We start from the raw sequence: 23,415 nt of genomic DNA on the forward strand, positions 1-23,415 counted from the left end.
AAAATTTTGTATTTGGCGGCTTGGCGCCGTCTTTAAGTCTTGTACATAAAATTCCCCAAATCCCCCAAAATTCCCCAATTCTGAAAATCCCCTCCACCTTCGTCCGTCTGAACACAGCCAAGCCCTCCGTCCTCCATCCGTCCATCCTCCGTCCATCGCGGCTCCACCGTCCACTGCCAACCGCGCGCCTCTCTGGACGACTGGATTCCACCCTCGGCGAGTCGGCGAACTCCGGTCACTCCCTCACGCCCTCCGGTTTCTCCATAGTCCGTCCTCCAACGCCTTCTGGGCTTCCGCCTTCCGGCCTTCACTCCTCAAATCAGTCCTCTCACCGACTCACGGTCCTCACTCCTCAACCGGCGGTGCAACCCCTCAGCCAGGTATTTAATTTTTTTTCTCTGTTAATATTTTGTTAAATGTTTAATTAAATAAGTAAATTTTTATGTGTTATTGTTAATTTTGAGTGTTGAGTGTGGTGTTGCATTGTTTTAAATCCCTCTACCAGTGTTATTATATTGTTTACGCCATTGAAGATTTAGTTCGTTAGCATTAAGGAGACATTCACTTCTGTCCCTTCATCCCACCACCTCAGGTGTTTTCAAATATTTTACCTTCCTATTTCTCTGATTTTTTTTTAAGGGAATAAGGCAAGAAATTCTTTAATGCAGCTTTACCTTACTACTTTTCCTATTCTGTCATTGGTTTCATGTTGCTTCTGGTTTGATATCTGCTGCAGGTAGCCAAGACTTTTGAGTTTAGTTTGCAAATATGTTCTCAATACCATCAAGATCTTGCAAATATGTTCTCAATACACTTATGCAGGCAATTTCCTTTTACCATTCACTAACCTTCTCTTGACTTTATAGAAATACTTTAGGTTCGGAAGGCACGAACTGGGTGGGACAGATTTTTGTTTTGGAATAATCTGTGTATCTAAACTGTTTTCCTTTGATATCTTCATGCAGACTTTTCAAAGTAAAAATCTTGCTCATGCTGCCAAGGAGAGCACTGTTCCTATACTTATTACTGAGCTTTTGCTCTGGCTTCTAGATGAAAGGGTTCCACGAATGGATGATGGTAGTCAGCTTCTGAAAGCCTTGAATGTTCTGATGCTTAAGATTTTGGTGAGTCTGCTTTTGGAAATTTAGTGATTTTATTCTTGTGTCTTAACTATAATTGGTTGGTCATATTCTGCATGTTCTATAATGCTGATCGAACAACATCATTCGTTGTGCTCATCAATCTTTTACGGCCTTTGGACCCATCAAGGTAGCCATCTCCAACAGCAAATGAGTCCCTAGCTGTTAGAAATCAAAAGTTCTCCGTTGGTTGTGAAATGTCTTATCAAACTTACCAAGGTGATCCTCTTGTAATTGTTATCAGTGGTGACTTCTGATTGTCATCTATTTGGAATATACTCTTAGGAACGTATTGGGTTAGAATAAATCTTTTAAAGCATTACACATTCATTTAATATTGCATTTATTATATGCATATACATGTATATATTATCACATATTTGTGTAATTTTTTTGGTACTATTCTTAATAGGTAATTTGTTTAGCTCTGTGTTTCAAGTGAACTGTGTGTAGAGTTTTAGTAAGGATTAAAAGCTCTAATGGGTAGTTATTCTTTTTTTATGGCTATTTGTTAATTAGTATATATTTATAAACCTTTTCTGTGGGAAATCTCCAATTTGCTTCATTATAATATTTGGCAACTAAGCAAAAAAACTAATTTTTTTTCCCCTAAAATTTTCTCAAGTTTTGCCTCAGATGGGAATTGCTTTGATCTTGTCATTGTATGATGTTGATCAATTTTTCTTGTATTTAGTTTAAGGCTCATCATCTATGTTACTTAATGAACTGACTTGTAGTATTGTTAGAATTAGTATGAGAAACTTTCTTGGTAGTTGTGTTTGATACCCCAATGGTAAGAACCACCTTGGATTGCCGGAACATCTCTCTTTAGTTTTCTCAAGTGAGACTAGACAGTCGAGGAGTATTGCACAAGTGTAAGGTGGCAATCTTCACGTGATTCTTTCCCTTGGGAAGGTATCAACCATATAAGTATTAGGAATAGTAATATACATTTTATGTATTAGAGGTTTACAATTCTCTGAATCATTTTCATATGTTATAGGTTCTCCAAAGCACCATTTATGAGGTTGACCTACACCGAATTCTTCAAAGCATTCACATATACCTACAAGATCTTGGTATGGAAGAAATCAGGAAGAGGTATGTACAGACATAGTAAATAGATTGCATGATTATTCTTATTTGTCTGGAATTTTGGTATATCTTGCTGAATGCTTGGCTCTGCTTCATTAATTAAATATTTTCTTCGGGTTTTGGTTTGATGGATTACTTAGAGCTGGAGCTGATGACAAACCATTACGAATGGTAAAAACAGTTCTACACGAACTTGTTAAGCTTCGTGGTACTGCCATAAAGGGTATGCTATATGCATGCTAGCTATCACAAAATACTATAACTTAGCGACGAAAAGTCTATTTTTTTCTTTTAGTTCATTCATTTCGATCATGCAGCATGCAGCTAATTTAATTATTTAATTTAATTTGCAGACAATGAAATTTACAAGTGCAAATGTGAGAGTAGTGATGATACTCTCCTCTACCTTTACCATAGAGAGGACATGTCAGAACTGCTACTCACTGCAAACAAGTTTGAGGTTGATGATGATGCAATACATCAACAAGTTGACCAACAAATCAATGCTCACTCCTGCTTGCAAACCATAAGAACATGCCGGACATTGATGATAAAGATTCTGCTCAAGCACTGGTAATACATTTCATTTCTATTTCGTGTTTAAAATTATTCTGATTTGAATGTTTCAAAGTGGAAATATGATGCATTTGATGCTCCAGACTTCGATGATAAAAATTCTGTTCAAGCACTGGTATTACATTCCATTTCTACTCTCTCTTCCTTGTTTCTTGCTGTTATTTAATTGCAGAATGGTTCTAGGTTTTTAATGCTTTGTTAGCTTGGGTTTAAGCCTCTCTCTTTTTCACTTGATTTGGACAGTTATTGATGATAAATTTGATTTTTATTTTTTATTTTTTAGAATATATAAGTTTGTTGCTCTGAAATTTGGGTGTAGAATGCATGTGAAAGCTCGAAATTTTGGGCATTTTAGTGCTTGATGTTTTGTAATTAATAAGGGATTTCTTTGTCGTTTGTGTTTAAGTTTCATGCATTATATTCTCATGAGATTTTATCTGAATTGTTTATCAAATTTGGGTGTCTAATAATCTCTCAAAGACTTGAAGGCTAAGACAAGAACCTGAATCCTGTGTATCTGATTTGTTAACATTTTTTTTTGGGAGTGCATTTGTATTGCTTTTTTCAAGTGTCTTTCTTTACTTGTTGGCTACACTTGTTATGATTCTCTTTAGGGAACTCATTATCTTGTTATGAACACCTTGAGTATGAATGTGGTGAGAGTAAGAGGGCAGTTTCATTTCATTGCAAATTATTTATATCTATACTAATTTATTTTCTTACTTTTTACATGTAGTTTCAACAAGTTGATTATGACAAAGCGGTTATTGATCTGGTGCGATCTGAATGGGCCGATATTCTATCAAGTCACATAGAGTAGGTATGATTTGGTCATTCGAACGTTGTGATCATTTGGACTTGAATTGGTTCGGGGAATTGTTTTTTTGTGTAGTAGTATTATGACTTGGATGATAATTAGAATTGGTCATGGAAGTCTTTTGACTTGTTATTTTGAACCTTATTAGCTTGTGCACAATTATGTAACTACACTTTGCAACATATGGTGAATGGATAAATTGTTTTTTTTTTATACGATTATAATTTAAGCAGGTGAAAAACGGTTAAAAACCGTTGTCTATTTTACAATAGACAACAATTATAAACCGTTGACTTTTCTACAAAAGACAACAGTTTATGGGTGTGACAAAAGCGATTTCAACAACACACAATAGACAACGGTTTATAACTGTTGTCTTTTAAAGAAAAGACAACAGTTAAAAACCGTTGTCTATGTACGTGACTTTTAACAACACTGGTTTTAACAACGCTTAATAGACAACGGTTAAAAAACCGTTGTCGTTGGTAGAAAAGACAACGGTTATTAACCGTTGTCTATTGCGTGACTTTTAACAACACCGGTTTCAACAACACTTAATAGACAACGGTTAAAAAACCGTTGTCGTTGGTAGAAAAGACAACGGTTAATAACCGTTGTCTATTGCGTGACTTTTAACAACACCGGTTTCAACAACACTTAATAGACAACGGTTAAAAAACCGTTGTCGTTGGTAGAAAAGACAACGGTTAATAACCGTTGTCTATTGCGTGACTTTTAACAACACCGATTTCAACAACACTTAATAGACAACGGTTAAAAAACCGTTGTCGTTGGTAGAAAAGACAACGGTTAATAACCGTTGTCTATTGCATGACTTTTAACAACACCGGTTTCAACAACACTTAATAGACAACGGTTAAAAAACCGTTGTCGTTTCTAGAAAAGACAACGGTTATTAACCGTTGTCTATGTGCGTGACTTACAACAACACCGGCTTCAACAACACTTAATAGACAACGGTTAAAAAACCGTTGTTGTTTCTAGAAAAGACAACGGTTAAAAAACCGTTGTCTATGCGCGGGACTTACAACAACACCGGCTTCAACAACAGAAACTATACCCCTACGACAACGGTTAATAACCGTTGTCTATGTGCATTTTTCTTGTAGTGGATGTTGTGCTTGTTGAAAATTCCAACAAGATGGCTGAATTTAATATGTCTCGTTTTGCTGATCTATTACTATCCAGAATGTTTAAATTCCATGATGTGTCATTAGACTTAATTGCCTTGTTGATTGTAGGATGATGATTGGAGTGACTCGTGTCAAGCACCCCAAGAAAAAGTTCCATGAGCGTGATAAAACAGAAAGTGAGCTTGCTACTCTGTCTTTCATTGAAGATTTGGATTCGAGGACGAATCATTTTCAAGAATGGGAGAATAATAGGAACCAGCACACATGGAATCCAATAAGGGTCTATAGTGGGCTCATCACAAGGCCAAAAAGTACATCCTTAAAGCATCATTGGTGGAAAATCAAGGAATTCCAATAATAATTCCATTCGATAGAGGAAAGTATTATAGTGGCCCGTTTCAAGTGATGTCACGGATCGAAGATAATGTTTATAAGATTCAAGGTCGAATCATTTTTCAAGAAGGGGAGGATGATGTGGCCCAACATAATGAAGATCCATTAAGATTACAAATTGAGCCAATCACAAGATCCGAGGCCCAAATCAGCTTTATTATTTGTGGTCATCATTTATTTTAAATTGTTTAGAATTACAGAGAAAACACTAGTTCTATTTAGAAAGGATTCCTTAAATCCTTTTCTAAATAAAACTCTATTTACTTGTTTTCTAGATTAGGTTTAGGACTCTTTTTCCCATTGTATTTAGATTACAATGCTGCCCTATACCTATAAATAGGGCACATCCATATCAGTTTTGAGGAGGCTTTAATTCAATAAAATTCTTAAGTTTTTCTTTACACTTGTGTAAGAAACCTTATGGCTAATTGTGGACTCAATTAGTGGCTAGTCGTGGACTCGACTAGAAAATTGATTCGTGGACTCGAATCAATCTTCCTTTCTTCAACCATAGATTTAGGTTCGTGGACTCGTTCTTAAATCGAAGGAAACTAGATCTGACTCTAGTTGATTGAAGATTGCATCATCGAGGTACTTGAAGCTACAATGGGATTCTTCCAAGTCTTTGAGGATTCGAGACAAAGGGTTTCTCGTGAGGTTTAAGGTATTTCGATCCATCTCTATCTTTAGTTTTGAGAGCATTCTTGGGACAATATTCCATTTTATTTGAACCTTGGACTAGGTTCATATCAGCAACTTAGGGTGTGAGGTTGCCACCTTGTATGGAATCGTTAAAATAGGGAATGAAGAATGTGGTTTGAAGGGTAGAAAGGGTTTTGAAATAAGGACGGGGCCAATTTTCCGCGGGAGGGGAAGAAATTCGGCTAGGATGGGTTAAGGGTTCTCGATCTCAAGTGACTATTTTGGTTTGATGCTTTGATCACGACGTATTGACGAACTGATGATCCTTCTTCCTCAGTGTTGGCGCTTGCTTGACTTTAAGATCCTTGTTAGACCTTGCTTCCCAGGCTAGAGTTTCATCCTTCTCTCCTATCTTTAGGAAATCTCCCGTGATGATTTAACGCTTACTTCTTTAATGCGTCCAAGGTCTCGACAAAGTTTGGTCAACCAAGCCAATCTCTTAGGGTGAACTTCCCAAATTCTTCCCAAAGTCTCTTGGGAGTCGATAAACTTTGGGCTGGCTTTATCTTCTTATTGAATTTCATCTCCTCTTTAGTGAATGAAATTCTTAGTAAGACTCCACGTCTTCCCCGAGGTTCGGCTTGTTGTGCCCTTTTGTGTTACTTTTAATGATGAAGGTGTCCTTGCATGCTCTTTTCTTCTTGAAGCGCAGTTGGTTACCTAATCTTGTTGTGGAATGACTTGGTGACTTTACGAGTCATCTCATTTCCTTGTGGGTCCTTAATGACCCTTTGAGATCCTGGCACAAATGTGCTCTTTACGTTTTGCCTAGCACCACGGACTACGTAGTTCTTGATTCCATACAACTTGTGAGGAGTCCTCTGATTTGCTTGAACGAATACCATGGTTTGAGGGAGTCTCGGTCCATCCTTAGCATTTTGACTTTTAAGGCTTTTGTGAGTCCTTAGCACGAGTTCCCAACTCGCCTCCTTGGTTTGCACAATCCTTTATGCCAATCATCCCTAGTGGGTTGCATCATAGAGTCCAACTTCAACTACTCGTGTAACGAAATTGGTTGTGTTTTCCCGACGGTGTCTCGTGTGTCAAGGTCTTTTACTGAGGACACCATGTTTGGGTGGCCCATGGTTCCTTACCCAAGACTCGTGTTCATCAATAGAGGCACACAAGTGCACCACGAATCAATAAAATGAGGAGTTAAGAAATCAGCACATTGTACCAGTGGGCGCGAGGTGGGCGGTCCTTCGCCTGCCAAGCTCTTGCCAATGCCCCATCAAGGTCCCGTCAAGGACCCGTTGGGGTTCCATCAAGGTCCCGTTGGGGACCCATGGGAAGGTGACTAGGAAGAGTAAATTCTTTAGGGAAAAATCCCAAAAATGCACAGATTCAAGTCCCAACAAGTCCCATGCCCATGTGCACAATAAAAGGGGTTTGAATACATAGGATGACCTATCGTATAGTTTTATTGATTCTTAAGTACGAGTTATAGATGAGCCAAGACTCTCGTATGTTCTTTCCGCTCAGTAGGTCGGGTCCGGTTTCCAATCAGCAACCTCGTTACCTTCACCGGGTAGTTGGTTATTAGTCAACTTTGTCTTTTCCTTGCTTGATTAATGATAAGCCATGATAAGCCTTCTTGGTTTTTCTTGGGGTTCGGCTTGTCACTCGTTCTTTGTTCAATCCCTTGGTGACTAAGTGCTTGGTGATGCATTTCTCTTCCTTGGAATGCATTTGATTGGCTGCCCTTGACGTCGCATGGTGTTTTGGCGATTTTGTGTGTTACATGTACTTCTTACGGTGCCTTAAAACCATCAAGGTCCTTGTTCCAAGGTAAGACCCTTATTGCCGGGAGGCTCTAGTTGTATGACACTTTCCATGCGCCTGTTGCCTCTTTTTGTCACATCGAGCCCTTTCTGACAATTCGTGCTAACGATTAAGAAAAGATGTTGTTTACGTACTACGTTACTTTCTTGCATTTAATTGGCGTTCACAGTCTCCGGGCTGGGATAGTTGCGCCCATTCTTAACTAGTTTCGAAAGGGTTCGCTCATGCTGGAGGGAGCGGTCTCCCATTCCTGTTACTTCTTCTTTCGGGCCTGTTCCTGAATTCCCCGTTTGTAGAAGTTGGCATCACTGGTGTAGGCTTCGTTGGGTGTTCGGGGTTTGCTTACAATTAGGGCTTTCTGGGTTTCGTAGTTTGTGGTCTGTCACAGACTTCTTTATCTTGGTTATGTATGTAGGATCTAATTCAGGCGCGAAACGAGCCAGCCGGAGGAATTGTTTGTGGTATTCCCTGATGGTGGCCATCCCTCGTTTTAGGTGGAGAATTCCCTTGTACATGGTTTCCCTTACGGATGCGGGGTGGAATCGTCCTCGTAACCGTGCCCCTAGGCACTCCTAGTTGAACCCCCGGTTGTTGTCCAAAAGTGGGTTCTTCGCGGATTTATCAAGGATCAGCCTCGTGTCTTGAAGTAGAATGAGGTTATCTCTACGCGGCGTTCCTCTGGGCATTCCACTAAACCGAGGATTTTGTTGAAGGTTCGGATTCATTCTTCGAGGAGTGTGGGGTCCCTGACTGTCTTCTTAATGGCGCCATACTGCTGGTTTCCAGGGCCAATATTTATTGTAATGATGAGTCAGTGTGCTGCTGTAACACCCCAGATTTTCAAGACTTTTTTAAAACTTATAATAAAGGTAGAATCTTATTAAATCCCAAGATATAATACAAGCGTTCGGGGTGCTATGCCACACCTGGGCTAGAGAACCCAAGTGCACAGGCTAACTAACTAATATCCTCGAAGTGTGATTACATAAACGTGGCACGCAGGCCGAAAGGGAGACTATCTACTTCTTCACTCCAAGTTCTAGCGCGCTCCAGTGACTTAGTCTTCTGCCTGAAAGCCAAATATATCTGTTCAGCGAGAGATGCTGGTAACCCACTCCAACGCGTTGAAATACAATACATATAGAGATATATATAGATATACGAAAACCATTTTGAGCATGAAGATATATCCTACGAACTCTAGCTTTAAAACCGGGAATGACTCGACAGATAAGGCCAGACACAAGCAACAGTTATAACGAGCATATGCAGTTCACAACAGATAAGGCAGATAAGACAAAGCATAAACAATGATCATAACCCAACATGAACAATCCCCAATATAAATCCCTTAGTCACATCCCCCAAGGCACTCATAATCACAACTCATCCATATCACAACACATAACACACTTTGTTGGCGCCACAGGACCAATCGCATGCCCATACATGAGGGTCAGCGCATATAGCTCTGACACGGCCCCGCAGCACCATGCCCGTATCGCAACACGGGGAGGTCGATCGCAACCGACCGATGAACCGCAGCTCATCATAATGTTTGATCGCAACCAAACAGTGGACCGCAGCCCAAGAGAGTGTCATCTGACCGCAGCCAGGATAAAGGACGAACCGCAGCTCGTATAGAAACGTTTGATCGCAACCAAACGGTGGACCGCAGCCCAAGAGAGTGTCATCTGACCGCAGCCAGGATAAAGGACGAACCGCAGCTCGTATATAAACGTTTGATCGCAACCAAACGGTGGACCGCAGCCCAAGAGAATGTCATCTGACCGCAGCCAGCTTCTGAACCGCAGCTCAGGATAACCAATCCGATCGCAACCGAATTGGGGTAGCACACACACATAACACATAGCAAGCACATGCAACCCACGTTACACATCGGGAAGGGGGATGAAGCGTATAACAAACCTATGCGTGATCCATCACATACTAAGAATAGTCCTAAGGGGTTCATACTTCCTTCACCTAGGTCAACAGGATACCAATTCATCTAGCATGCGATATAACAGACTCATAAACCTACGAACGGTACCCGAAACATCAAACTAGACATAGGCACAACAAACGGGGTCCGTTGGGACACCACGGGGATCGGGGAAACATCAAACGGGGAAGCCGGGAGCCCGAGGTAGTGTAATTTCCATTGGGTAGCCGGTGGGTGGGGGTCCACCCGCCGGCTGCCCGCCGGCTGCCACTGTTCCGGGCAGCGGGTGCCCGGCGGGCAGCTGCCCGCCCGCCGGCTGCCCGCTGCCGGAGCTGCCCGAGAATGCCATGGGTAGGTGGCGGATCCCCTACCCCCCACTGACTCCTTTCATCACTTTTCACCCCGGGAACCGTTGTGGAACCCGAAACCATGCTTAGACACCTTACAACGCAATTAACAACAACAAGTAGACAATTAACGGATCAAATACGGGAAACGAACGGCACATGGCCTATCATGCTTTTCTAACCATAATCAACACCCAAACATGCGATTTCCCACCCGATAATCCAAGAATCAAAGCATACGGTACAACCTAGGGTTCTAATCACTTTTATATCAACAAGAATACGATTCGTCTTTTAATTGCAAGATTCGGTAGGAACAACACATAATCATCAAGGATACCAATTAATCATCAAGAACATCATAATCATCAAGAACAACACATAATCATCAAGAATCCCAATTAATCATCAAGAACATCACGATTATCAAGAAACTCCCAATATCAAGATTATCAAGATTCCCCATGGAATCATTAAATCAACATCAATAATAATCATAGTAATTCGCCATTCACAATCATACGGGGGGGGGGGGGGGGGGAACCCTAAGGGGAAATCATAGCTATGAAAATAGGTTTTGTTGAGACATGGGTTACCTCTTAGCCTTAATTAATTCCTTGGCTATGAAGGATCTTTCTTTAAGCTTCCTTGCTTTCTTGATTTCTCCTAAGGGGATTCTTGGAGCTCTTTTGGGGTGGTGGGGCGTTAATCTTGTGGGGATTCTAGGTGCCTCCTAAGTTCCCTCTTTATATATTTAAGACTCCTAGTTAGGGCCTGAATGGTATGCGTTTACTAATTCTATTCCTTATAGGGCTAGGGTTTGTTTTAGGGACCATATTAATTAAAGAGGATCCTAATCATAATCTGAATAGTAAAAGGCCTACTTCCATTATTCCTAACAGGCTTAAGACTCTTATTCGGGCAAGGGTCCACAGTTCATGGTGGACCTTACTAATTAATTAAAGGTGAACCTAACATAATTAAACCATATTTAATTATTATTAACGGGATTAATTAAATAATTAATTCGGGTTTGAAGGTCGTAACACGGGGTGTTACAGCTGCACCCTTACCTTGGTGTGGTAAGCGTAGGGGGAGTTCTTTTAAGTTTAGAGAGGGATAAAGTGAGGGGAGGTTATGTGTAGGTTTCACAATCTCACCGCGCGTCCTATGATTCCTGAGTCCTATGTTCCTAAATACCTCGAGTTCAAGCCTAATGTCCTATAGTCTGGTCTTAAGAGTCTTATCCTAGGGTCAAACTTAGGCTGTGATACCAACTGTAACACCCCGAAATTTTTGAACTTTTGAAGCTTATATAATAAAGGCGAAATCTAATTAATTCCCAAAACACAATACAAAGATTACGACGTGCTATGCCACACCTGAGCTGGAGAACTCAGGTGCACAGGCTAACTAACTACTATCCCCAATAATGCAAATATATAATCGTGGCACGCAGGCCGAAAGGGAAACTAACTACTTCTACGCTTCAAGGTTCTAGCCCGCTCCCGTGTCTACTCTTCTGTGCCTGAAAGCCAAATATATCTGTTCAGCGAGAGATGCTGGTAACCCACTCCAACGCGTTGAAATATAATACATATAGATATATACATAGATATACAAAAAACCATTTTGAAGCATGAAGATATACCCTAAGAGACTCTAGCTTTCAAAACAGGGAATAGACTCAAAAGATAGGGCTTAGCACACACAACAGACATAATCGAGCTTAAACAATTTACAAGCATAGGGAAACAGGCAAGGCAGATAAAGATAAGCACAGTTAATATCCATAACCCAACATATACGATTCCCGGCATAAATCCCAATGTCACCTCCCGAGACACTTATAACAACAACTCATCCATATCTCATCACATAGCACACTTTGTTCGTGCCACAGGACCAATCGCATGCCCATACATGAGGGTCAGCGCATATAGCTCTGACATGGCCCCGCAGCACCTTGCCCCGTATCGCAACACGGAGGGGTCGATCGCAACTGACCGATGAACCACAGCTCATCATAGTTTGATCGCAACCAAACAGTGGACCGCAGCCCAAGAGTATGTCATCTGACCGCAGCCAGGAAATATGAACCGCAGCTCATGTAGAAACGTTTGATCGCAACTAAACGGTGGACCGCAGCCCTATATAATATTTATATACCTGACCGATCGCAACCGGCCTGGTTAACAGTTAGTATGGTTCTCAACCCATCCAAATGCCCGTATAACCAATTTGATCGCAACCAAATTGGGGTATCATGCACACATAGCACATAGCAAGCACATGCAACCCACATTAACACATTGGGAAGGGGGAGAAAATGTATAACAAAACCTATGCGTGATCCTTCACATACTAAGAATAATCCTAAGGGGTTCATACTTCTTTCACCTAGGTCAACGGGATACCAATTCAACTAGCATGCAATATATAAGTCTCATACAACCTACGAACGGTACCTAAAATATCAAACTAGACATAGGCACGATAGACGGAGTCCGTTGGGACACCACGGGGGTCGGGGGAACATCAAACGGGGAAGCCGGAAACCCGAGGTAGGGTATTTTCCAGCGGGTAGCCGGTGGGTGAGGGTTCACCCGCCGGCTGCCCGCCGGTGGCGTGTCTCCGGGCAGCGGGTTCCCGGCGGGCAGCTGCCCGCCCACCGGCTGCCCACTGCCGGCGCTGCCCAAATAGGCTGCGGGTAGGTGGCGGGTCCCCTACCCCCACCTACCCCCTACTGACTCTTTTTCATAAAAAACGCCCCGGGAACCTTTGTGGAACCCGAAACCATGCTTAGACACTTTCAAACGCAATTGATAACACACGTAGACAATTAACAGATCAAAATCAAGAAACATACGACACATAACCTATCATGCTTTTCTAAACATAATCAACACCCAAACATACAAATTCCCACCCAATCTACCAAGAATAATACCATACGAATTCCACGATATAACCTAGGGTTCTAATTATTTTCAAATCATCAAGAACACAATTCATCTTCTAATATCAAGATTCGGAAAGAATATCATATAAACATCAAGAAAATCATATAATCATCAAGAACACCATATAATCATCAAGAACCTCTTATCATCAAGATTACCCATGGAATCATAACACCAATTATCAAGATCATTATAACGAATAATCAACACACAAGAATATGGGGGGAAATCCTAAGAGGGGAATCATAGCTATGAAAATAGGTTTTGTTGAGACATGGGTTACCTCTTAGCCTTAATTAATTTCCTTGGCTATGAAGGATCTTTCTTTACGTCTTTCTTCTTTCTTGATTTCTCCTAGGGGAATTCTTGGAGTTCCTTGTGGGGTGAGGGATTATTGTGGTGAAAGATCTAGGTGCCTCCTATATCCCTATTTATATATTTAAGACTCCTAATTAGGGCCTGAATGGTATGAGTTTACTAATTCTATTCCTTATAGGACTAAGGGCTTGTTTTAGGGATAAGGGTTCATGGTCCATAGTGGACCATATTAATTAATTTAAAGAGAATCCTAATCATAATCTGAATAGTAAAAGGTTTACATTCTTTATTCTTAATAGGCTTAAGACTCTAGTTTAGGCAAGGGTCCACGGTTCATGGTGGACCTTTATTAATTAATTAAAGGGAAACCTAACCGAATTAAATCATATTTAATTATTATTAACGGGATTAATTAAATAATTAATCCGGGATTGAAGGCCGTAACACGGGGTGTTACAGCACGATTAGTGGAATGGGACACTAGTCACCAAGGTATTGCAGCGGCCCTCGTGGTGGCCGTGACATGATTATGGAGTTGTGACCTTTGTGTAAGGTTCACGTGATTCTTGGGTGGCATGTGTTGCCATGTGAGTGTACGGTACCCTCGTGTACTATAAAATTGGTGGTCTTGTTGGTGGTTTGTTGGTGGGGGACGACGGTCCCAGGAGGAAAAATGTTGGACTAAGAAGTACAGGGGTCCTAGAGGTAATGGTTGGAAAAAAGATACAATTGGTCTTGTCGTTATCTTTCGTGTTGTGGTTATCCTTTGTGGTTTTGGGATGTTTTCCCGTATCCTTGTTGAGAGCTTTGAGTCTTTTGTTGACTATTGATCTTGGTTTTGACTTATATACTTATGTATTCTGTTTTGAAAATGGCTTTACAACATATATCTTAATTATGTATGTTATTTCACATGTATTGGTGGGTTACCAGCATTATTCGCTGACCGGGCGTCGTCCCATGTTTTATTGTGTTATTTCAGGTGATGTCTAGGCGAGTGCGCAGTCTAGTGCCTGTTAGCATAGCTCTCCCGTTGGTTTATGGCCTGTGTGCCTACCTAGTTGTAGACTGTTGAGATCTTTTGGATAGTTAAATCTACCAAACACTGTAATATAATTCCTAAAGTCTATTCCTTCCGCGAACCAAACAATAGAATACAATTCCTATTATATTCCTTGCCTATCCATTCCTTATGGAATAGCATTCCTATTACCTCAAAATTCATTCCGTGAACCAAACGTGCTGTTAGTCCTATAAGAAATAGGATTAGTAAACCCATGCCACTTAAACCCTAAATAGGGCTCTTATTATATAAATAGGGACATAGGAGGCACCTAGAACTCACACCACAAATAATCTCTCACCACACAAGAAGTTCCAAGAATTCCCTTAGGAGAAATCAAGAAAGGAGATATCTTAAAGGAAGACCCTTCATAGCCAAGGAAATTAATTAAGGCTAAGAGGTAACCCATGTCTCAACAAAACCTTTTTCTTCGCTATAATCTCCTTCCTTGGCAGCCTTCTATATGCGTGTGTCTTGATTAATTCCTCTATGTTAATTGTGACATATTCTTGATGATTGATAAGATGATTTGTGTGTATTCTTGATAATCTTGATGATCTTAATGATGAAAAGAGGTTCTTGATGTTGATGTAATGATTCTTGAAAAATCTGGATATTTCTTGATATTAAAGATAAATTGTGATTTTGATGTATTGGGAGGGATTAGAGCCCTAGGATGAATTGGGAATTTGTGTTGTAATGCTCTTGATTTATATTTGGGTGGGAATTCACATGTTCGGGTGTTGTTTAAATTTAGAAGTCATGATAGGATGAGTTATATGTGATTCTTGCTTTTGATCCGTTAATTGACTACGTGGTGTCGTTAATTGTGTTTAAAAGTGTCTAAGCATGGTTTCGGGTTACACAAAGGATCCCGGGATGAAATATTGATAAATGAGTCAGTGGGGGGTAGGTGGGGGTAGGCGTCTGCCCGCCGGCAACCCGCTGCCGGGCAATGATCTTGTGTTTTTGGTTTTATCTAAGCTGTCTTTTCTTAAAGCTAGGATCTTTATGATCTTTTGGTTTTTTCTTGAAGTGGGTTTGGAAAGTGAGCCTTGTGAGGAGCTTGTTGAGGTGTAAAGTGAAGTCTTTAGTCTACAAGAGGTAACTCATGCTCTAAAAAACCTATTTTGCTTACCTATATGTGATTTCTTGGATTCTACATGTGTTTTGCTAAGATATGTGAGTGTTTATGCATTGCCTTGTGAAAATGCATATCTAGAGCTTGTGTTTAGGGTTCATTTTTGCCATTGCTTGGCATTTCCTTTGATTCAAGTCATTTTGTTGTATTTGGTGAGATTTGGCATGTTTTGAACTTGAATTTGAGGTTGGAGTTGAAAATCCCCGAATGGATTATTTGTACTGGTATATGTACCCGCGGGCGGAACGACGGTAGAGCTCCAACCCACCGCCCACCCGCGGGGAACGTAGGCCGGTGGGTAGTGTACCCGCGGGCGGAACCACGGGTGGGAGCCTACCCGTGCGTCCACCCGCGGGGAACACTTCGGTGTTGTGATGGGATTTGTTCCCCGTGATTCTTTTGACTCGGTATTTGGTCTTTTGACTTCCCGTTGTTCTTTTGTGGAACTATTTGAGTGTCTTCTTGATGTTTCGTATGTCTAGAACTATATGGTAGGATTCCATGTCGGTTTTGGTGTCGTGAATCGTGTTAAGTGTTCAACACTGTGTTTCGTTGAACCGTGATGAGTCTTGTGTGTTCTTCGGAACTATGTTTGGTTTACCCATATGGATAAGCATGCTAGTTCGGTGTTTAAATACTAGCATGTGCGTCGTTTGTACCTTCCTATTGGTTGATGATAACTTGTGTTATTCATCGTTGTTGTTGTTGGACTGTGATCCATTCCTTGATTGAGTATGGTTTCATATCGTCGTTGTGATCCGTTGATTGATTCCTGTTGAGGAGTGATGTGTATGTGGCTTTACCTGGATTTCATGATTAGTGGTATGGGACACTAGTTACCAAGGTATTGCAGCGGTCATCGTGGTGGCCTTGACGTGATTATGGAGTTGTGACCTTTCTGTAAGGTTCACGTATTTCTTGGGAGGCATGTGTTGCCATGTGTGTGATCGGTACCCTCGTGTACTATGAAATCGGTGGTTTTGTTGGAGGGGGAACAACGGCTCCCGGAGGAATAAGGTTGGACTTGGTGTATAGGGGTCCTGGAGGTAAAGGTTGGAACTAGACATAAGGTTGGGGGTAGCCATAAGGTTGGAACAGGGCATAAGGAAGGCATATCAACTCGTGATGGGTGATGTCACGAGGGCTAGTGTAGCCGTCGTTCTGAATTCTTCTCTTATGACGTGTGTAGTCACAAAGGCAAGTGTTGCCTTGGCATGTGTTGCCGTGGGTGAGTTGGTCTTGTCTTTATCCTTTGTGTTGTGGTTATCCTTTGTGGTTTTGGGATATGTTCCCGTATCCTCGTTGAGAGAGTGTGAGTCTTGTGTTGACTATTACTCTTGGTTTTGTACTTATACTTATGTATTCCATTTCAAAAATTGCTTTATAACTTATATCTATCTATGTATGATATTTCACATGTATTGGTGGGTTACCAGCATTATTCGCTGACCGGGCATCATCCCATGTTTTATTGTGTTCTTTCAGGTGATGTCTAGGCGAGTGCGCAGTCTAGTGCCTGTTAGCATAGCTACTCTCGCTGGTTTTATGGCTTGTGTGTCGCTTTAGTTATAGACTTTGGTGACTTTTGGATAGTTGTAAACAATGCAGATTTGGCCGTAGCGTTCATCTTTGTTGGTGAACGTGGCATAACACCCCATGACTTGGATTTATATTTATCCTGTTATCTTTTAGTCTTCCGCTGTGTTTATTGTTTAGTTGTGTTATCTGCATGTTTTAAGGTTTTTAATTAGCCTGTTTTAGGGCGTGTTACATTACCCCTTGAGTTGTAGCCTTGTTTACAAACCTCTTCTTCTTAATCAACATGGTCCTCGAATTGTTGAACCTAAACTCTTACCTTTATCGTCCCTTTGAATCGAACCTCGTTCTTGATTCCCCACCTCTAACGATTCTGTGCAATGTGGCAACCTTATTTCCTAAGTTGCAACTTTGATGATTTTGATCCTACTCCTAAGTAACATGGTCCTTGAGTTTCTGAACCTTAAAACCCTTCACTCTAATCGTTACCGTTGAACAGCATCTCTTCTTGTGAGCCTTCTTTCCCCTGAGATATCTTTCTCCTTTGTTATCGTTCATGTTTCAACCTTTCATCCGGACCGGAGTTTTGAAGTTTCAAGCGTTGCTTTGTAGAGAGTTGGAAGTGGTGTGCTAATGCAAATGTGAAGTCGGTAGCATTCATCAAGTTAGCCCAAGAGCCGGAGAGAAGGACATCCAACTCGTGTTTTGGATCTAGCAGTTGTAACCTTTGGCTGAAGTGACGAATCAAGTTCAAGCAGATGCCGAGATCCAGTTAAGTTGTGGGAGTACCTTGTTTCCTTTGGTTGAAGAAGCCAGCAGAGATCAGTTGAAGATGCAACCATGGTTTTGTGATCCCGAGTGATCTAGTTTAGGGTTCTTGTGGTGTCAATTTCTGTTTGTGGCTTGTTCCTTTGCTGAGCCGTCTTGTTTTGAGTAGATTGGGGGCTAGTTTTGAGCAGGAGTTAGGTTCGGTGTGAAGCTAGCTTTCCTTTCCAGTAAATCTTTTATCTATCACCTTGTCTTTCTTTCTTGTCTTACCTTTGTGAACCTTCAGCTTACCTCTAAGTCTTGTCTCTCGCTTTGTTAACCGACGGTTTTGGTGTTGAACATCGTTGTGACCAAACCTACCTATCTCACCACCTTACTTTGAACCCTTGTTTTCTCTAACTTTAGTTGGCGGCGAATACCCTTGTTGCTTAAAACCTCGTTTGCAACCTATCTCTTAAGCTTTGTCATTTGTTTCGCAAGCTGACCGTTTTCGTTGTGGAACCTTGTGCGTCCCTTGCTTGTTTTGTTAGTAGGATCATTGGTAGTTGTTTGCTCAGTTGTGCATTTAGTTGTTCTCTCTTGTTTGCTGTGGTTGTTAGCTTGTAGTTTGAGTATTTGGTTTAGTTGCTTCACTTTCATGAAGACGCAGTTTGTCGCCGTGCACCAGAGGCTAGACTAGATCGAAGCCAGTTCAAGTCGCAGAGGAGAAGATGAAGATGATGATGAAGAGTCCGAGGAGTTGGAGAGCGAGTCCTTCTAGAGTGGAGCTGTGGCCGTCTTGTTTTCTCTTCTTTAGTTGTTGTTATCTTCCTAGCCGTTTTTACCGTTTAGTTGTTTCTTGTTTTGTATGCTTGTTCTTGCTTGTTGTTTTGTTGGATAGTTAGTTTTGTAGTTGGTGTTTTGAGTTAGTTGTTTAGTTCTTAGTTGTTGGCTAGAAGTTGGTGTTTGTGTTGGGGCTAGAGTTCATGATGCTCAATTTATCCGTTTGTTAAACTCTTGTCAATCCTTGATTTCAAATGCCCTCTTTCTTACTTTGAAATTCTATTGAATTCTTTTGAGTTTTGATCAAAAGAGTTTGTTCTTGAACCTCTTGTCACAATGTTGTTTCCTATCACCGTTTGCCTTTAATTCGTCGTACCCAAGCTTCGGGGACGAAGCTTCTTTGAAGGGGGAGAGGATGTGACACCCTGAAATCCAAATTCAATTAAATGATTAATTGAATAATTATTTCTATTTCCATTGGTGAATTAATTCCTAAAATCCTGAAAATTCAATAGTTGGGGACTAGTAATTGACTAGTCAACCCCAAAGTCAAAGTTGTACCTTAAGCTTTGTAATTCTACATGTGTTTTGCTATGAAATGTGAGTGTTGATGCATGATCTTGTGAAAATGCATATCTAGAGCTTGTGTTTAGGGTTCTTGTGTGCCATTGCTTGGCATTTCCTTTGATTCAAGTCATTTTGTTGTATTTGGTGAGATTTGGCATGTTTTGGACTTGAATTTGAGTTGGAGATGAAAAATCCGTGAAGTGGTGTTTTGTGGTACAGGACATGTACCCGCGGGCGGAACGTCGGGCGGGGCACCACCCGTCGGCCCCCCCCCCCCCCCCCCCCCCCCCCGCGGGTACGGGCCTTGTGGGAATGTGTTCCCGCGGGCAGAACCACGGGTGGGGCACTACCCGTGGGTCCACCCGCGGGTACACAAGTGGAGTTTTTTGGGGGATTTGTTCCCCGTGATTCTTTTGACTCAGTATTTGGTCTTTGGACTTCTCGATGTTCTTTTGTGGAACTATTTGAGTGTCTTCTTGATGTTTCATATGTCTAGAACTATATGGTAGGATTCAATGTAGGTTTTGGTGTCTTGAATCGTGCTAACTGTTCAACGTTGTGTTCCGTTATACCGTGATGAGTCTTGTGTGTTCTTCGGAACTATCTTTTGTTTACCCGTTTGATAAGCATGCTAGTTCGGTGTTTAAATGCTAGCGTGTGTTGTTCGTACCTTCCGATTGGTTGATGTTAACTTGTGTTATTCATCGTTGTTGTTGTTGGGCTGTGACCCATTCCTTGATTCAGTATGGTTTCATATCTTCATTGTGATCCATTGATTGATTCTTGTTGAGGTGTGATGTGTGTGTGGCTTTACCTGGATTGCACGATTAGTGGAATGGGACACTAGTCACCAAGGTATTGCAGCGGCCCTCGTGTTGGCCGTGACGTGATTATGGAGTTGTGACCTTTGTGTAAGGTTCACGTGATTCTTGGGTGGCATGTATTGCCATGTGAGTGTACGGTACCCACGTGTACTATGAAATTGTTGGTCTTGTTGGTGGTTTGTTGGTGGGGGACGACGGTCCCAGGAGGGAAAATGTTGGACTAAGAAGTACAGGGGTCCTAGAGGTAATGGTTGGAAAGAAGATACAAGGTTGGGGGTTGACATAAGGTTGGAACCGGGCATAAGGAAGGCATATCAACTCGTGATGGGTGATGTCATGAGGGCTTGTGTAGCCGTGGTTATGAATCTCTTTCTTGTGACGTGTATAGTCACAAGGGCATGCAATGCCATTGGTCTTGTCGTTATCTTTTGTGTTGTGGTTATCCTTTGTGGTTTTGGGATGTGTTCCCGTAACCTTGTTGAGAGCGTTGAGTCTTTTGTTGACTATTGATCTTGGTTTTGACTTATATACTTATGTATTCCGTTTTGAAAATGGCTTTACAACTTATATCTTACTTATGTATGTTATTTCACATGTATTGGTGGGTTACCAGCATTATTCGCTAACCGGGCGTCGTCCTATGTTTTATTGTGTTCTTTCAGGTGATGTCTAGGCGAGTGCGCAGTCTAGTGCCTGTTAGCATAGCTCTCCCGTTGGTTTATGGCCTGTGTGCCTACCTAGTTGTAGACTGTTGAGATCTTTTGGATAGTTGTAAACAATGCAGATATTGCCGTAGCGTTCATCTTTTTTAGTGAACGTGGCATAACACCCCATGACTTGGATTTATATTTATCCAGTTATCTTTTAGTCTTCCGCTGAGTTCGTTGTGTAGTTGTGTTATCTGCATGTTTTAAGGTTTTAAATTAGCCTGTTTTAGGGGGTGTTACACCTTTAGATAGGCCCAACTTCTTCACTAGTTCCGGGGATACGAACGAGTTGGACGCCCCGAAATCGAACAAAACTACTGCTGGAACGGCATGCACCAAAAACGTCCCGATCACCACATCACTATCTCCTGCCCGAGCCTCGCTTAGGATGAGGGCTTTCTCTTGGGTTAACTCCTCTGACAAACTCTGTATCCTCAACTTTCCACTTCTTTTTAGATCACGGAACAATGGCAAGATAGCTGCGCTGGGGCTCTGTAACACCCCGTGTTACGGCCTCCAATCCTGGATTATTATTTAATTAATTCCGTTAGTAATAATTAAAAAGGATTTCATTTGGTTAAAGATTCCCTTTAATTAATTAATGTGGTCCACCATGGATTCTGGACCCTTGCCTAAACTAGAGTTTTAAGCCTATTAGGAATAAAGACGGAAAACCTTATACCAGTCCGATTCTAATTAGGAATCCTATACCTATATATCTATTAGAAATAAATAAAGTAGGCCTTTATTATTCAGATTATGATTAGGATTCCGGATTCTATAAATAGGGGATAAGAAAGCAATTAGAACCTTTACCACCCATAGTTATATTACACGAAAATATTCCCGGGAGATTCCCCACCACCAAGCCTATGGAGATCAATCGGATGGGAAATCTTAGAGAAGAACCTTAATAGCCAAGGGAGGATTAATTAAGGCTAAGAGGTAACCCATGTCTCAACAAAACATATTTTCTTTGCTATAATTATCTTCTTTGGTCTCCTCTCTACACTTGTGTCTTGATGAATCATTTGTGATATTGATGATATGATCCAAATAATTGGTGAGATGATTTTAAGTGAGATCTTGATGATCTTGATGATGATAAGAGGTTCTTGATGATTATGTGATGTTCTTGATGAATCTTGATGTTTCTTGATATTAAAAAGATGAACTATGATTTGGGTGATTTGTATATGATTAGAGCCCTAGGTCAAATTGGGGATTTCGTATTGTGTTATTCTTGATATAATTGGGTGGGATTTCGCATGTTCGGATGTTGATTATATTTAGAAATCATGATAGGATGTGTGCTATATGATTCTTGCTTTTGGTCCGTTAATTGTCTACGTGGTGTCATGAATTGCGTTTAAAAGTGTCTAAGCATGGTTTCGGGTTCCACAACGGATCCCGGGACGTTTATTGTGATAAAGAGTTAGTGGGGGGTAGGGGAACCCGCCACCTACCCGCTGCCCGAAAAGGACGCCGCTGACAGCGGGCAGCCGGCGGGCCGGCGACTGCCCGCCGGGCACCAGCTGCCCGGAGGCTTGTCGTCGGCGGGTGGTCCTCCACCCACCGGCTACCCGCAGGAATTTGCCCACCTTGGGTCTTTGGCTTCCCTGTTTGATGTTTCCCCGACCCTCGTGGTGTCCCGACCGACTCCGTTCTTCGTGCCTAAGTTTAGTTTGATGTTTTGGGTACTGTTCGTAGGATAAATGAGTCTTATATATCGCATGCTAGTTGAATTGGTATCCCGTTGGCCTATGTAAAGGAAGTATGAACCCCTTAGGATTATTCCTAGTATGTGGATGACCACGCATAGGTTTCATTATACGTTTTCTCCCCTTTCCCAATGTGTTAATGTGGGTTGCATGTGCTTGCTATGTGTTATGTGTGCGTGATACCCCAATTTGGTTGCGATGAAATTGGTTATTCCTGAGCTGAGGTTAAGAAGCTGGTTGCGGTAAGAATTACATTCTTGGGCTGCGGTCCACCGTTTGGTTGCGATCAAACGTTTTACATGAGCTGCGGTTCATATTCCTGGCTGCGGCCAGATGATCACTCTTGGGCTGCGTTCCACTGTTTGGTTGCGATCAAACATTATGATGAGCTGCGGTTCATCGGTCGGTTGCGATCGACCCCTTCGTATTGCGATACGAGGCAGGGTGCTGCGGGGCCGTGTCAGAGCTATATGCGCTGACCCTCAAGTATGGGCATGCGATTGGTCCTGTGACCCTCAGGAATCTTAGGATGCGCGGTGAGATTGTGAGCCTACCTATCATCACATAACTGTCCCTCACTCTATCCTGCATTTAGCTTAAAGAACTCCCCCTACGCTTACCACATCAAGGTAAGGGTGCAGCACACTAACTCATTATTACAATAAATATTGACCCGGAAAACCAGCAGCATGGCGCCAACAAGAAGTCAGTCGAGGACTCCCGAATCCTCCGCTCACAAATCTCTAACTTAGAATCTATAGACTAGCTCAGGACACTCAAGCACTAAGCGACGCAATCCTCCGCAACAACAACCGACCACCACCACCACCAAACGGAAACTCAAATGTCGCTCAGCAAGTTTCGAACCATCGCTCACCCACCTTCAGCAAAATCCTCGAGTTAGTGAAATGCCCAAAGGAACGCCGCGTATAGATAGCCTGATTCTACTTCAGACACGAGGCCGATCTTTGGTAAACCCACAAAGGACCCACTTATGAGCACCAACCGGAGGTTCAACTGGGAATGCCTAGAAGCACGGCGACAAGAACGATTCCACCCCGAACCCCTAACAAAGCATATACCAGTGCTGCCGAA

General features: G+C 41.8%; 1 long non-coding RNA gene across 1 annotated transcript; it reads left to right on the forward strand.

Annotated features, from left to right (window-relative positions):
• The first annotated feature begins 1,194 nt into the window (after nucleotides 1–1,194).
• Nucleotides 1,195–2,406, forward strand: LOC109168274. The gene is made up of 3 exons (XR_002052062.1): nucleotides 1,195–1,358; nucleotides 2,143–2,240; nucleotides 2,375–2,406. It is a non-coding gene; the product is annotated as an uncharacterized LOC109168274 (long non-coding RNA).
• The last annotated feature ends 21,009 nt before the right edge of the window (nucleotides 2,407–23,415 follow it).

The sequence above is a fragment of the Ipomoea nil genome, unplaced genomic scaffold, assembly GCF_001879475.1.
Source record: "Ipomoea nil cultivar Tokyo-kokei standard unplaced genomic scaffold, Asagao_1.1 scaffold3195, whole genome shotgun sequence".
Classification (NCBI taxonomy): domain Eukaryota; kingdom Viridiplantae; phylum Streptophyta; class Magnoliopsida; order Solanales; family Convolvulaceae; genus Ipomoea; species Ipomoea nil.